Here is a 13,680-nt window from a genome sequence, read left to right as displayed (position 1 = left end):
TGTGACATTGGTCTCCTTTCCCCCAGACCACTGGTGGTGCTGCATCTCTCCTGCTCTGCAAGGGTCACCTGCGGCTCCCCTTGGCAGGGCCATGTGTGTGAACCTGTGGGATGAGCAGTTGGAGAGATGACAGAGGACATTCTGGTGGCAGATGTTTGATGTGGCTTTTTGAGCACTGCTGTGTGGCGGTGTTTAGCAAAGACAAGGGGAGGGCTGACTCACACTGAAAAAGGTAGCGTCCATTCTGCACTGTGGTCCTTGGAATCCCAGCAAGCTCATTGCAAGGAAAAACCATTCTGATGCTCAGTGAGGAGGGAAGGAGAGCTGTCAAAAAGCACAGGGAGGGTGAGTAAGAGCAATCACATTTCCCACTCACCTAGGAGGATCCAAAGAGACCACAGAAAGTGCCAAACTCAGCTGTCAATATTTACATTTAAATCAACGTTGATTAATCTTACTACTTTGTTGATACTAGGCCCTACCCTTTCTTGTTTATTTTCTCTTGGAAGTATTTCCAGTGGAAGTGTTTATGGAGGAGGCAGGAGGAGAGCCAAAAGCCAACCCTTCAACACCCTGATCCATTGATAACTGTCTCAGGATTCCTGCTGTGTTCTCTGGCCATGCTCCCAGAAATGGCAATGAATTCTTCAACACAGCAATTCACTTACTAATATCTGGAAAGGAGATGCAGTTCAGGCTCAAGTTCACAAGCTGTCTTCAGCAGAGGACCCTCCACACACCTGGTCATGATCCACAAGGAGAGCCAACTTTGGAACCAGCCAAAAGAAAGTATTTTTCTATAGAAATTCATTGGATTAGACAAAGGGGAATGAAGAGAATGGAGGGGAGATGGGAATAGGAAAGGCAGTAGAATGCATTGGATATAACTTTTCCATTTTCATATGTGAATATATTACCAGTGAAACTCCACTTTCTGTACAACCCCAGGAATGGGAAGGTATACTCCATGTGTGTTTGCTGTGTCAAACTACACTCCACTGTCATAGTATCTAAAAAGAACAAAATTTTTAAAAGCAGTAATAAAAGAACCTCTTCTTCTCAATAATACTTATATTTTACTGAATAACCCCAGTGACTATTTTAAATGTGTCAATTTTTTTTTCTGGAATAACTTTTAGTTTCACAATTAACTCATAAACAATTAAGAAAAAACAATTATGGCATTGGTAAAATAAATAAATAAATAAAGCAATTGTGGCCAGGGTTTGTCCAGCCCCACAGGATGAGCCAGCTAATCAGGAGGAGAAGCCGGAGGTCACTCTTCTTTCCTCCCTTGCCCCCACCAATGCACTAGGTTTCTTTTCTATCCATGTCACATCAGGCTCAGGGCCTTTTTCAAGGGATAATCTAGTATTGAGGGACCTAGAACGACGTGGCTGCCTCACTGGGAAACACCTTAAATACTGGTGAAATGCTGTCAATTTTAGGAAGTGGAGCCTTCAGTGATAGGGTTTGCTGTGGCAGATATTCTGCTATTTCTTAACCATTCAGACCATGTGTTTATGACATCATGTTTATTTCAAGCATTTATTGTTCAAATTTTATGTTGCTTGATTCTTCCTTTTGAAAAAAAATAAATAACATAGGAAGACTTTATATACTATTAGATGTTTTGGAGCTAGGAGTCAAGACTGGGAGATGACTGAGAGCAAATGCAATGTAATACAAAGTTGCACCGGCTGCTTCCATAAGTGTGTAGGGAGGGGTCACAGAAGTATGCTCAGGGCTCTCCTCCTTGCTGTGTCTCTCAGAAAGCCTGCTTCTGCAAACCTGCCATTATTTATGATCATTTTATCAACTACATCAACCACATAGTACTTAACCCATGTTTGGAAAGACTTAACTGAAACAGCTATGGGAGAATCATTTTCTCTCATGCATGAAGAAGCTTTGTTCATGAAGTCTACACTGCATTGAAAAAGACAAGGCTTGGAGGAGAGGGTTTGACAGAGCTACCACTAAGAAGACCGTGCATGCAGACGTAGTACCACCATGAACACTGAGAAATTGAAGGACGAACCAGAGTGGAAAAAGGAGGACCCCTGGACAGATCAAGTGAAGTCTCAAATAATTCATCCTCCAACCAGACATTCCAGGTCTCCGTAGCAATATGGAGCCTTCCTGGGTACCCAGGAGCCACAGGATAGGGGCTCATTTGCATTTAAATTAAATTTGCATAAATATTTTAGTAGAACTAAAAAGTTCCACCGATCTTGTTGCTCTTTGGCAGAAGAGTTGGTGGCAATGGTGCAGAAATCCTGAGCTCCCTCTGGGCACCTAGAGATAGATGTGGAGACCCAGACCCTGGCGTCATGTGTTCCGCACTTAAGTAAAAGAAGTTAAGGCTCTTGGCTCTCCTTCTTCAAGTTTCAGATGACTGAAGAGACTCTTCTACACTTTTCTAGAGTCTTTTCAAAATCCAAGAAACATTCTCAGTTAAAATAAAGTGAAATCGACATCTCATTAAATTCTAGAAATGGGGAGTTGGAGGCAGGTTGTGACAAAAGTCAACAGAAGAGGCCACTTTAAAAATACCTACTCCTGTCCCTCCCTGGAACACCAAGCACATTCCCATTACCAGCTTGCAAAATATACATGCATCTAGAAGTGACAGAAAGACATCAGGTTAGGGGATGAGTTTAAGCCAAGTCCATCCAACAGGATGACGGCACAAGTCCAGGACAGGGCCTGAGGGTCTTGATCAAGGACCCCTGTCCCCTCCCAACCTCCCACCCCCTCCACTGCAGCAGATTCTGACAGGTGAGGGACAGCTTCCAGTCACCTGGGTCTTAAGTGCCTCCAACCAGAGGCATGAACTTAGGGCCTTGGATGTGCAGGAAGGTGGGACAGCCTCCCACTCAGCTCACATGAGTTTGATTTAAATGGCACCCCCTAGAAATGTGCTGAGTCTGGGTGAGTTCCTGGGAGCCTGGACCTTGCACAGGCTGGTCACTTTGTCTGCAAGCCCAGCAAGACCCGCTTGTTGTCCTCAGCCTTCCTTCCACTTCTATACTGCCAGTTCCTCCCACTGTCAGGAATCAGAGTTTCCCCCAAGAACTGGATTTCCAATAACTCCCTTTTTAACTGTAAATAACTCCTCTATCAGAGCAAATAGACGTTCACCCCTCGTATGGCTTCTGTCCAGTGAATCAGGGCTATTGAAATGCACATGGCAGAGATGTGGCAAACGTTGTCGGATTTGAAGAGGAGGTGTTTGCATGGGCATATTTTCTTTAAAAAAATTTTCGTGTAAAAGAAATGGCCAGCCACGTAATTGTTTCTCTTTTCAAAGGAAACATGTGTCTGGCACAGTGCCAAATCAGTAAAATAGGGTTGAATAAACATTGTAGAAAGAGGTTCATAGAACTCCAGAAGGGAGCTGAATTTTCCTGAAATAATCCATATTTCAGTTTCATAGATTTTATCCATTGAAAGATGTAAAGCATTCTTCTTATCAGTCATGGAAATTTGACAATATCCAATACAATTTGTGCTCAAAATTTCTGGAATTTTTAGGAATCACTTGTGTCTAAATCTAGAATCACTTGTTGTCTGTATCTTTTTTTTTAATTTTTAAAATTTGTTTTAATTGATCGCACATGACAGTAGAATGCATTTATGCACTCTGATATATCATACATAGATGGGATATAATTTCTCACTTTTCTGTGTGTACATGTTCAGAATCACCTTGGTCATGCAGTCACCTATACACATACAGTAATAATGTCTGTTCCGTTCTACTGTCCTTCCTATCCCCACCTCCCCTCCCCTCCCATCACTTCCCTCTACCTCATCTAAGGTAACACTACTCTTCTCTAGTGGCTCCCACCTTTTTGGTTGTTGTCCATATCTTGAGGGAAGGGTGTTGCTCACACTTCTAGAAGCTACTGCCTGTTCATTCCTTCTGGCTGAACCCAGTCCTTTGCAGGTGTTCATCACCAGCACAGTCGACACTGGAATGTTCTAGTCCCTCTCTGGGAACTGGTTTAGGAACAGTTGGGCCTCTGATGGCTTTGGATCAGAAGATAAGCAGGAAATTCTCCTGGGGACAGGGTTAGGGGACTGGCTGGCTCTCCTGGCAGGAAGACAGGTTCTTAGGGAGCAGCCACTCTGAGGAGAGCAGAGCAGGGCTGACAGTACCTGAGAGGCTGACCCACCAGCTAAGCAGCCTTGGGTTTTCCAGAGAGATGGCGACTCTTGTCTTCGAAGCTTGTTGAGTTGGGACTTTGTGTAGCAGGAGATGAAAAGACTCAACATGATGTAAATGGCTATAAGCTGCTACCTCGCAAGTCCTCCCACAGGAAACTCACAGTATCACAGAAATCCAGCTTCCCAGGAAAAATGAACACCTCCAGGACAGAGATTGCATTACGTGATTCATTGATGCTCAGAACCAGGCATTTTGTTTTGTTTGTTTTATTTAAATTTGGGGATAATTTTTAGTATTCTTATGTTAGTCAACTTTTCCTTGCTGTGACTAAAACATCTGACAGGAACAACTCAGAGGTGGAAATGCTGACTTGGGGCTCACAGTTTCAGAGGTTCAGTCCACAGTCAGCTGTCTCCATTGCTCTGAGCCCAAGGTGAGGAGGAGCATCATGGTGGAGGGGCCTGGGGGAGGGAAACTGCTATGCTCCTGGCTGTCAGGAAGCAGAGAGAGGGGGCCAGGCTCAGACTCCTGTAACCAGGCACTGTCATCACTGCTGGAGACCGCACTGCCTTCCCAGGACACGCCCCAACAATCTAGAGACCTTCCCCTAGGCCACACCTCTTAAAGGCCTCACCTCGAACCTTGTCACACTGAGACCAAGTTCCCAGCACAAGGACCCTTGGAGGATTGGAGATCCCAGCAGCTTCAGCCATGGAGGTGATGCTACAGAGCCACTGGGCCTGCAGAGTTGCCCTGCCTGGGTGGCATTTTCTTCTCACACCCACTGGTTGATGGTGGGCTGCCCAGGAGGCATGGCCCTGACCATGAAGGCTCTCTGCCAAGGAGGCATGGCCCCGACCATGAAGGCTCTCTGCAGTGGAGTCACTCTCAGAGCAGGCTGAGAGCTGCTGGCTGGCACCTGGGTGCCAGGGTTGCCATGGTGTTCCTGATACTGGTCTGATTGAGTCCTCGTAACAGCCCTTTGAAGCAGGAAACTTAAATTTTCTGTTTTACAGATGAAGAAATGAAGGCCAGAATAGCTCTGGGACTTGTAATCAGGAAGTAGAGATAACTTAAGGGAATCCAAGGGCCAGGTGAGGTGGCAGTCTATTTGCTGTGTGACGGCAGCTTTGAACACACCTTCTTACCTTCCTAACTTGGCCCTGTGCAATTTTGGTTTTGCCAGTTCAAAACTGTGGAGTGTCAGACAAGTTAGAATCAAGTACTGGAAACTCACGTGCCTGGGGAGGTGGGGTAGGCGTGGTGAATGTGGCCATGTACAAGGCAAAGAGCTCGGGAAGACTGGGGCCTGGAGACCACGTGTCCGTCACAGCGGAGCCAGGAGATTCCCCCAGCTATGTCTCGATCATGACCCCTTCTACATGGGAACCCTTTGGAAATAGGGTCTTTGTAGGTATAATTAAGATAAGGTCTTTGGATGAGATCATTCTGGCTTTAGAGTAGTCCTCATCTACTGATTGGTGGTCTTACTTAAAAGAACAAGAGGAGGAGAAAGGAGGTTTGGGATAGAGACAAAGGAAGACGCTGTGTGGGGACAGAGGCAGGGACAGAGTGTGTCGGGCCCAAGCCAAGGTGCATCTGGGGGAAGCAACAGATGTGGCCCTGCTAATACCCTGATTTTAGACCTCTGTCCTGGATGGAGAGGGGATGACTGTCCATTGTTCTAGGATGTTAAATCGGTGCTAATTTTCTTGGTCAGTCTCAGGGATAAAAAATGCACCCATCTAAAACCCACGAGGATATTGCTTTGAAGACATGGGGTCCCTGACCCTCCAGATTTACCCAAAGCATCAGGAATATGTCATTTGATCACCAGGTCTCTTTATTGGTAAACATTAGCAAACAATTCATTTTTTATGGTTGTTTTATAAACTGGTGCATCTGTAGGAGGCAGAGAGGAGCGGCCTTCAGAGAGCAGGTCAAGCCCTGCAGATCTGGGGCTTGGTTTGGGACCTGAACTGGTTTGATTGAGCTGTTCCAGATGAGCTGTCTGCTCGCTGGGAGTTCCACCTGACAGGCTGGGGATTGTTGGTCTGAATATGTTTTACAGTTCTCCCACCTCAAGGCCAGAGAGACCATTCTTTGCTACTTAAGCCACGGACCCACGTCGAGGCTAGGGGCATGGAAGAATGAACTTGATAATTGACCATAAGGCCTTGTGAGCGGAACATCTCCACGCCCCCGGGGGTGCTCGATCTGAGATGATGGATGCCTTCTCATCCTCCACTAATGCCTGGGCTTTGACTTCCAGATTTGTGAAGAAGAAAAACCTAATAGGAAAACATGGTTGCAACCCTTTAACTGTAGCCAGGCTCCCTCGAAGACTGACATTACTCTCACTAAACAAAGGACAGTCACGTGTGCTAATGCAGCCCAGGAATCCAGGCTGTGCTCACTGTCTGGCTACAAGATCATATTTCACGTGCTGTCCCATCCCCTAAATAGACCACTCTCAGAAATGTGTTCATCTGTACAACAAAAATGAAAATCAGGTCAGCGTAAACAAACATCAACGTTTTCCACATGCAGAGTAAAGCAATGGACCTTCTCTGTTAATTCTATATGTTAGCCTTTTCTGCCAGTTCAATTAAATGTTCACATGTACAGAGAAGAAAAATGGTGTGTTTTCAGTTTAGAGAGAGAGAGTCAAATGCAGAGCCAGGATCTTTATAGTGGGTCAGATCTGTCAATCAAAACCCACAAGACCATTTGTGCAGTCAGAGACTTTTATTGCGCTGGCTGTGAACCTCAGGCACTGGCTTGTCGTTGGTCTCCATTTCTTGTTTTGTTTCCTGACAAATCAGTCCTCTGGTTCTGTTCCACGTGGACAGGTCCCACACCTGTTTTGCAAACCAGTATCTGTCTTCTGCCCATCACCTTGTGGAATGCTGGGAACAGAAGCTGCATCCACCCAGATGAGCAGCAGAATTTGTGTTCTAGGGACTTAGAATTCCTGAATATCTCCTTATGGATAAAATAGGAAAGAAGGGGTATAACAACTGTGAACTTAGAGGTTCGAAGCATGTGTCTGGGTCCCTCCTCTTCTGCACATCTCAGGAAAGCCCTGTGCCCTTTGTGGGGTTGGTTATCTCATCCTTGAATCAAGCTACTCAGCAAAGTCCTGGCTGGGTAGGACTGCTCCCAGCTGGGAAAATGAGTCCAAACAAAAGCTTCCCAGGCCAGTTTCTTTTTCAGATTGACATTACCATGTGATTCAGGCTTGGCCAGTGAGGTGGAGATAAAGGAAGGCCTAGTGTGGATAGATGCCTATGGTGACACCTATAAATAAAACTAAAACAAGAAGCCAACTCAAGTGGCAATTGTTCTCTTCCCTTCTCACTTCTCCTGTCCTCCTGTCTGGAATGTGGAAGCAATGGCTGGTTTAGAGATGTCATTTTGTGATGGGAAGGAAGCTTTAAGAATTAAAGCCAGGGGCTAAGGATGGCAAAGCACCGAGAGAAATCAGGACCTGTGTGGATTAGTAACGCTAAGATTCCACTACACCAGCCCTACCGCCTACGCTTAGGATACATGAGAGAAAAAGTAATATTTACTTTTGGGGGAGGGGTCTATGTTACCTGCAGTTGAACAGAACTCCTAATTGGCACATGATCTGCACACAAAATCTTCCCTAGTCCATACACCTTAGGCATAAGTAAACCTCATTCCACTATTCCACCCACACCCATTCTCAATCAGCCTCCCAACTCTTCATCTTTACTAAATAATGAAGAATTAATTTTCTTTCTCTATTATTGTTTAAAAAAATACCCAGTGGGCAATAGTCTTTATGACCAGAACACCTTGATGGTGCCACTGGCTAATCTAATGCCCAACCCAAGATCCCACAGATTCCAGGGTGTCAGCTCCTCTGGGGTCCTATTTTGCCCCCTGCCTGACCTTAATCATAACCTGACATCAGACATGTGTACCTGCTTCAGGTCACTGCAAAGTACACCAGGGACCAGGGGTATGCAAGCGTCTAATGACCATGAAATAATTGTTTTCTTGAAAGAAGTGCAACTGCGTTGACATTGGGTCACAGTTTTTTACTAAAATGAAGGTGATTTTAAACACTGTTTGTGGAAGGTACGTGTGGTTTATGTCAGGTCCTGCCGAAAGCCCCAGAAATCACAGATGGCATTTCCATTCATTAGTAGAAACTGAAAAATATTTATACCCAAACACATTTTAAATTCCCAGCATCTCTGAGATGGTGGTGATTAGGGAAGATAGATGGGGTTTATAGAGATTTAGGATCAAAAACCCCTCATTAGAGGGTGATGGCCCCGAAGTTGGAATGTTAGAGCCTGGATCCGGTTGCAAACAGAGCTGGGTAAACGTAAGCTTTATCTCAAAATGGCACACCAATTCTCCTTTTACTAATCACAGAAATAAAAACAAAGGTCAGGAGATGTAGCTCAGAGGTAGCCTGCTCCCCTAGCATGTATGAGGCCCTGGGGTCAACCCCCAGTGCCCCCAGAAATAAACAGACAAAAATATTAGGGAGGAAAAATCACAGAGGACCCTTTTAAAGCTTTCAGTGAAATCAAATCAGCTGCTAAAGTGCAGACCTTTGCCACATTTATAGAAATTCTTTTCAGAAAAAGCAGAAATAATCAAAACTATCAGAAAATCATTTTGATTTTGTTTGGGATTATTTCTTCCACCGTGATACAATATTCAGAAATAGATTTAAAAAAATTGGACAAATGGAAGTCAAAATTTCCTTCTAAAGCTAATAAGTAACCCTGAATTATCTTTTACTTTAATTTTTTCCTTGGAGTTTTAAAAATAGACCGGCCCCTGTCTTCAATAGAGATTGACCTCGCCAGGCCCTGGGGACCTCCCTATCTTAGGACATCACCATGCAGCACATTTGGTGGTGGGAGCACTTCCAGGGGGAATCAAGGGGGGCACTGTCTTAACGTGACCCGAGACAGGAAAGGCCAGCACCCATGGGCGCCCAGTAGAGCATCATGTGTAGTCTGAAGGGCCGACCGCTTCCGGAGGAGGGGGGCCCTGGGAGATACCCAGCAGGTGCCCCTCCTTCAGTGGGACAGACATCCAGGAACTTCTTTGGAGAAATCTCTCAATTTCCAGGGGAGAGGGGGAAATTCCTTGTTTTTAAAATACTGTCTGAACAACACCAATGTAGACCCCACTCCTGAGGCTCCCATCTCACCTGTGTATCTGAGCAGGATTTTGTGACCTCAGTTTCATAGGACCAGGAAAGAAGCAGAGAGGGCCGGAGGGGCAGGGACGGTATGAGAGAGACCAGACCTGGTCTCACAGAACAGAAGAAGGAGAGCCAGTCTCTTCATCTTCCCTCCTTCTTAGAAGGCATCTGCAGCTCAAGTGCAGCCTGGATTACAGCACAGGGACAGAGGACACCGGAGAATCCTCAGCCATCAGCCACCCTTCTGCATAGAAATGACTCTTCTAACATTCTCCCCGTGTCCATCAATGACCACAAATCCAAGAGAAGGAAGGTCTCTTTCTGCTCGTCATAACCTAGAGGACATATGCGAGTTTCCTGGATCATGTTCTACTATGAGATGAGAAAAATCTCTCTAGGAAGTTTGTGTGATGTCAACCACAGATGACAGATGCCAGCTCAAACTGGGTGGAGCATAAAGACACTTCTAATCACATGGGAAGTCCTGAGTGGGACACTTGATTCAGGGTCCCACATAGCACTGGAGGATGCAAGCTCTTTCTCTGTTTCTCCAGGCTTGGATGACCTCTTCCCCAGATGGCCACAGAGGGCTGTCGCAGGTTCAAGTTCAAACACAGCAGCGATCACAAAATGACCTGCAATACTGTCCCCTCCCCACCTGCCCCCTCTGCTTCTTCCCGAATTGGAATTGAGGTCACTAAATCTGTTTCAGAACAGGGGCGAGGTGGGGGCCACAGGAGCGGGGTCTACATTGGCGTTGTTCAGACACTATTTTAAAAACAAGGTATTTCCCCCCTTTCTCCTGCAAATTAAGAGATTTCACTAAGAAGTGCCTGGATTTCTGTCCCATAGAGAAAGGGCACCCCTTGCTGGTTCTTCCTGTGTCCCTTCCTTAGGAATCTGAGATGTCATCTTCCAGATCTGCACCAGCAGCACTTCCCTAGCAGAAACCCATGCTGGGTAATTTGGAGCCCTGTCATTCAGCATCCTATTTTCCGGTCCTTGCAATCCCGTAGCCCTGGCTGCATTGGTTCATTCTAGTTTCTTGATTTTGCTCAAAGCAAGAAAACCTGGAGATTCTCATTGTCTCATTGGAGAAAAGCAATAGGGACATAAAGGGAAAATGCAAAGAAAAAAAGAAAATTCCTGAACACCGATGGAACTGGAGCCTGATGAGAGGGTGGAGTGGCAGGATCTCTCATTTATTGCTGGTGGACATGCAAAATGTTTTGGCCATCTTGGAAGGGAGCTCGAGATTTCCTAAAACTAGGCACATCCTTAAATAGATCCAGCAGCCATGCTCCACCGTGTTTACCAAGAAGAGTGAAAAACTGACCTCAACACAAAAACCTGCAGGTAGCCATGCACAGTGGCCATGCCTGTAATCCCAGTGGCTTGGGAGGCTGAGGCAGGAGGATTGAGAGTTCAAAGCCAGCCTCAGCAATGGTGAGAGCTAAGCAACTCAGGGAGACCCTGTCTCTAAATAAAATACAAAATAGGGCTGTAGTTAAATGCCCCTGAGTTCAATCTTTGGTACCAAAAATCAAACAAACAAACAAAAATCTGCCCGTGGATGTTTTCAGCAGTTTTATGCAGAATTGCCAAAATGTGAAATCAACCAAGATGTCCTTCAGTAGGATGAATAGAAAAATAAATTGTGGATCCCCCCCAGACCAAAGAATATTATTATATCTAGAAAGAAATGAGTGCCAAGGCATGGAAAAACAGAAATGAACACAGGTTCCCAGGAGAAGCCATCCTTGAGGGGCTGTGTGCTGCATGATTGTAAGTGCACCTTGGAAAGGGCAGGACAGATCTATGGCTGGTGGGGTCAGAGGGAGGGCCAGGTGAGTAGGGGCACAGAGGGTCTGCAGGGTGCTGAAATGTGCTCCTACCATGGTGGACACCTGGCCTACATTCATTAAGACCCATGGAACCTACAACATGAAGAATGAACATTTGTGCAACTGTAGACTTTGGAAGCTGTGGTGCTTCACTGTAGGTCTATCACTTATAAAAAAAAATGAAAACTTTGCCATTCTGCTGGGGGAGGAGGGAGGATCATAATCAGGAAGGATGAATGTGTGTGGGAACAGAGGGTAGATAGGAATTCTCTGTAATTCCTGTTCAATGTTGCTACAATTCTAAAATTGCTTTAAAGGTAATTTAAGAAATTATCCTTAAAATCCCTGTTTTTCACAATTTCATTTTACAAAGCCAAACGTCAAGTCCCAGCTGAAAAGGGGTGAAGAAGCCAGATAAGATGAATCCTGCTGCAGTTGGTGGCCACTGGGCAGTCTCCTCTCCTGGACCACCAGAGAGTACGGATTCCCCCCGCCCCCCAGCGCCCACTTACCGCAGGCTGCTCGTATTTCTGATCCACATTGAAGAATGCGGGTGAGAGGAGGTTTGCGGGGACTCCTGGTCTCTTGACATTCCTTCATTCCCCTCATCCTTTCCCAGGAGTGCAGGGCCACCCCACCAGGCAGCCGTAGCTCCAGAGAAAAGAAGTCATATCCAAGAAAAGGACCCAGGGCTTCTCAGCTCTGGATCCTGAAGGAGCTCAGACATTCCATTTAAAATTGAAGAGTGGAGGAGAAGGAAGATGGCGGCGAGGGGAGTGCATTGTCCCCGTGTGCTGCTTCACTGTGTGGGAGTATGACAAGTCAGGACGGCTAAAGGATATTTTGTTAGGAATTTCCAGCAATAGTGGGGTGCTCCGGAACCTGGAGGAAGGATTTCCATCGCACGAGGATCGGCTACGGGGACTCAAACGCGAGAGGTTTGTCGCACGGAGGGTAACACTGCTTATTCAGCAAATCGCCCCGCGGCTAAAGTCTGGGATAGAGACGCAGGGTTACAGCGCTGCAGTTTCTGCCAGCCGCGCAAGCACCGTACTCAGGGCTGAATTCTGGGTTCGAGACGGGGGAAGGAAGCGGTCCATCTCGGTTCTCCACACCGGTCAGACCACAGAGGAGGCCAGCAGCCACCATGTTGGTAAACTGACGTCACCACCCCTGTTTTTGACTGACCGCAGCTCATTCAGCCATAGAACAGGTAATTTCAGGCAGCAATTCGCCTGCGGCTTGCAGACAGATTGCTAGGGCTCAGCGCCTGGGTGCTTCTTAGAACCTGATCTTATCAGAGTGAATACCGAGCGCGGGGCGGCCGAGTTCCGGCTCCCGGAACTGAGCCCGCGGGGACTGCTTCTTGGAGCTTACATTTATAGGAGCTTACACCGAGCACGGAGTGGCCGAGTTCTGGCTCCCGGAACTTCCCTGGCCCGGGGCTAGGAGCCCGCGGAAACTGCTTCTCGGTCCGGGTCCTGCTGAGGGCCAGTCAGGACTCACCCAGTGCTTTGGTTGCCCGGCAAGGGGAACGAAATGCTGCCATTCGCATAGGATACCAACATGGCAGAGATCTGACGTCTGCAGAAAGCGGCGGAGGAGGGAACTTCATCAATACCAGTGGTGACATAAGCAGTTGGTCTCCTGGTAGGGGGGGTGAGGCACAGACACCCGAGTCTCCTCAATTTGTCGTCGAGCCAGAGGGAAGGAGCCGGGCCGCCGCCAGCGCCCGGAGCAGGCCCAGCGGCTCGCCAGCGTGGTGACCGCGTGACCCCAATTGGAGAGGGGGCGGAGCGGAGCCGCCACCCACAACCACAAGGTGGGCAGACCCGCGACCCAGTGGTACATGGGCGTGGTAGGAGGGGCAGGGCAGAGCCGCGGTTCGCGCTTGCAAGGTAAACAGACCTGTGTGAGCCTGGCGGGTCAGGCCCAGTGGCCTGCCAGTGTGGTACACACGTCACCCCAACTGGAGTAGGGGCAGAGCAGATCCTTCTCCCACGCCTGGATCAGGCCCTGCCGGTGTGGTGGTCACGTGACCCCAATTGGAGTGGGGGCGGAGCGGAACTGCCACCCGTGCCCGCAGGGTGAGCAGACCAGTGATCAACCTGCAGATCAGGCCCAGGGGTCCGCAGGCATGGTAGGAGGGGCAGGGCAGATCCGCCGCCCGCGCCTCCAAGGTAGGCAGACCTACAACAGACCGGCGGATCAGGCCCAGGAGCCTGCCGGCGTGGTACAAACACCACCCTAATTGGAGTAGTGGCAGAGCAGAGTCGCCGCCCGTGCCAGGAACAGGCCCAGCGTCCTGCAGGCGGGGTAGCCATGACACCCTAATTGGAGTAGGGGCAGAGCAGAGCCTCCACCCGTGCCCGAAAGGTGGGCAGATCTGCGACCGACCAGCGGGACAGGCCCAGGGGCCTGCTGGTACGACAGACACGTCACCCCATTTGCAGTAGGGGCAG

Source organism: Marmota flaviventris, chromosome 1 (genome assembly GCF_047511675.1).
Source record: "Marmota flaviventris isolate mMarFla1 chromosome 1, mMarFla1.hap1, whole genome shotgun sequence".
NCBI classification, from domain to species: domain Eukaryota; kingdom Metazoa; phylum Chordata; class Mammalia; order Rodentia; family Sciuridae; genus Marmota; species Marmota flaviventris.
The sequence above is the reverse complement of the archived record's forward strand: the minus strand, read 5'-3'. Positions refer to the sequence as shown.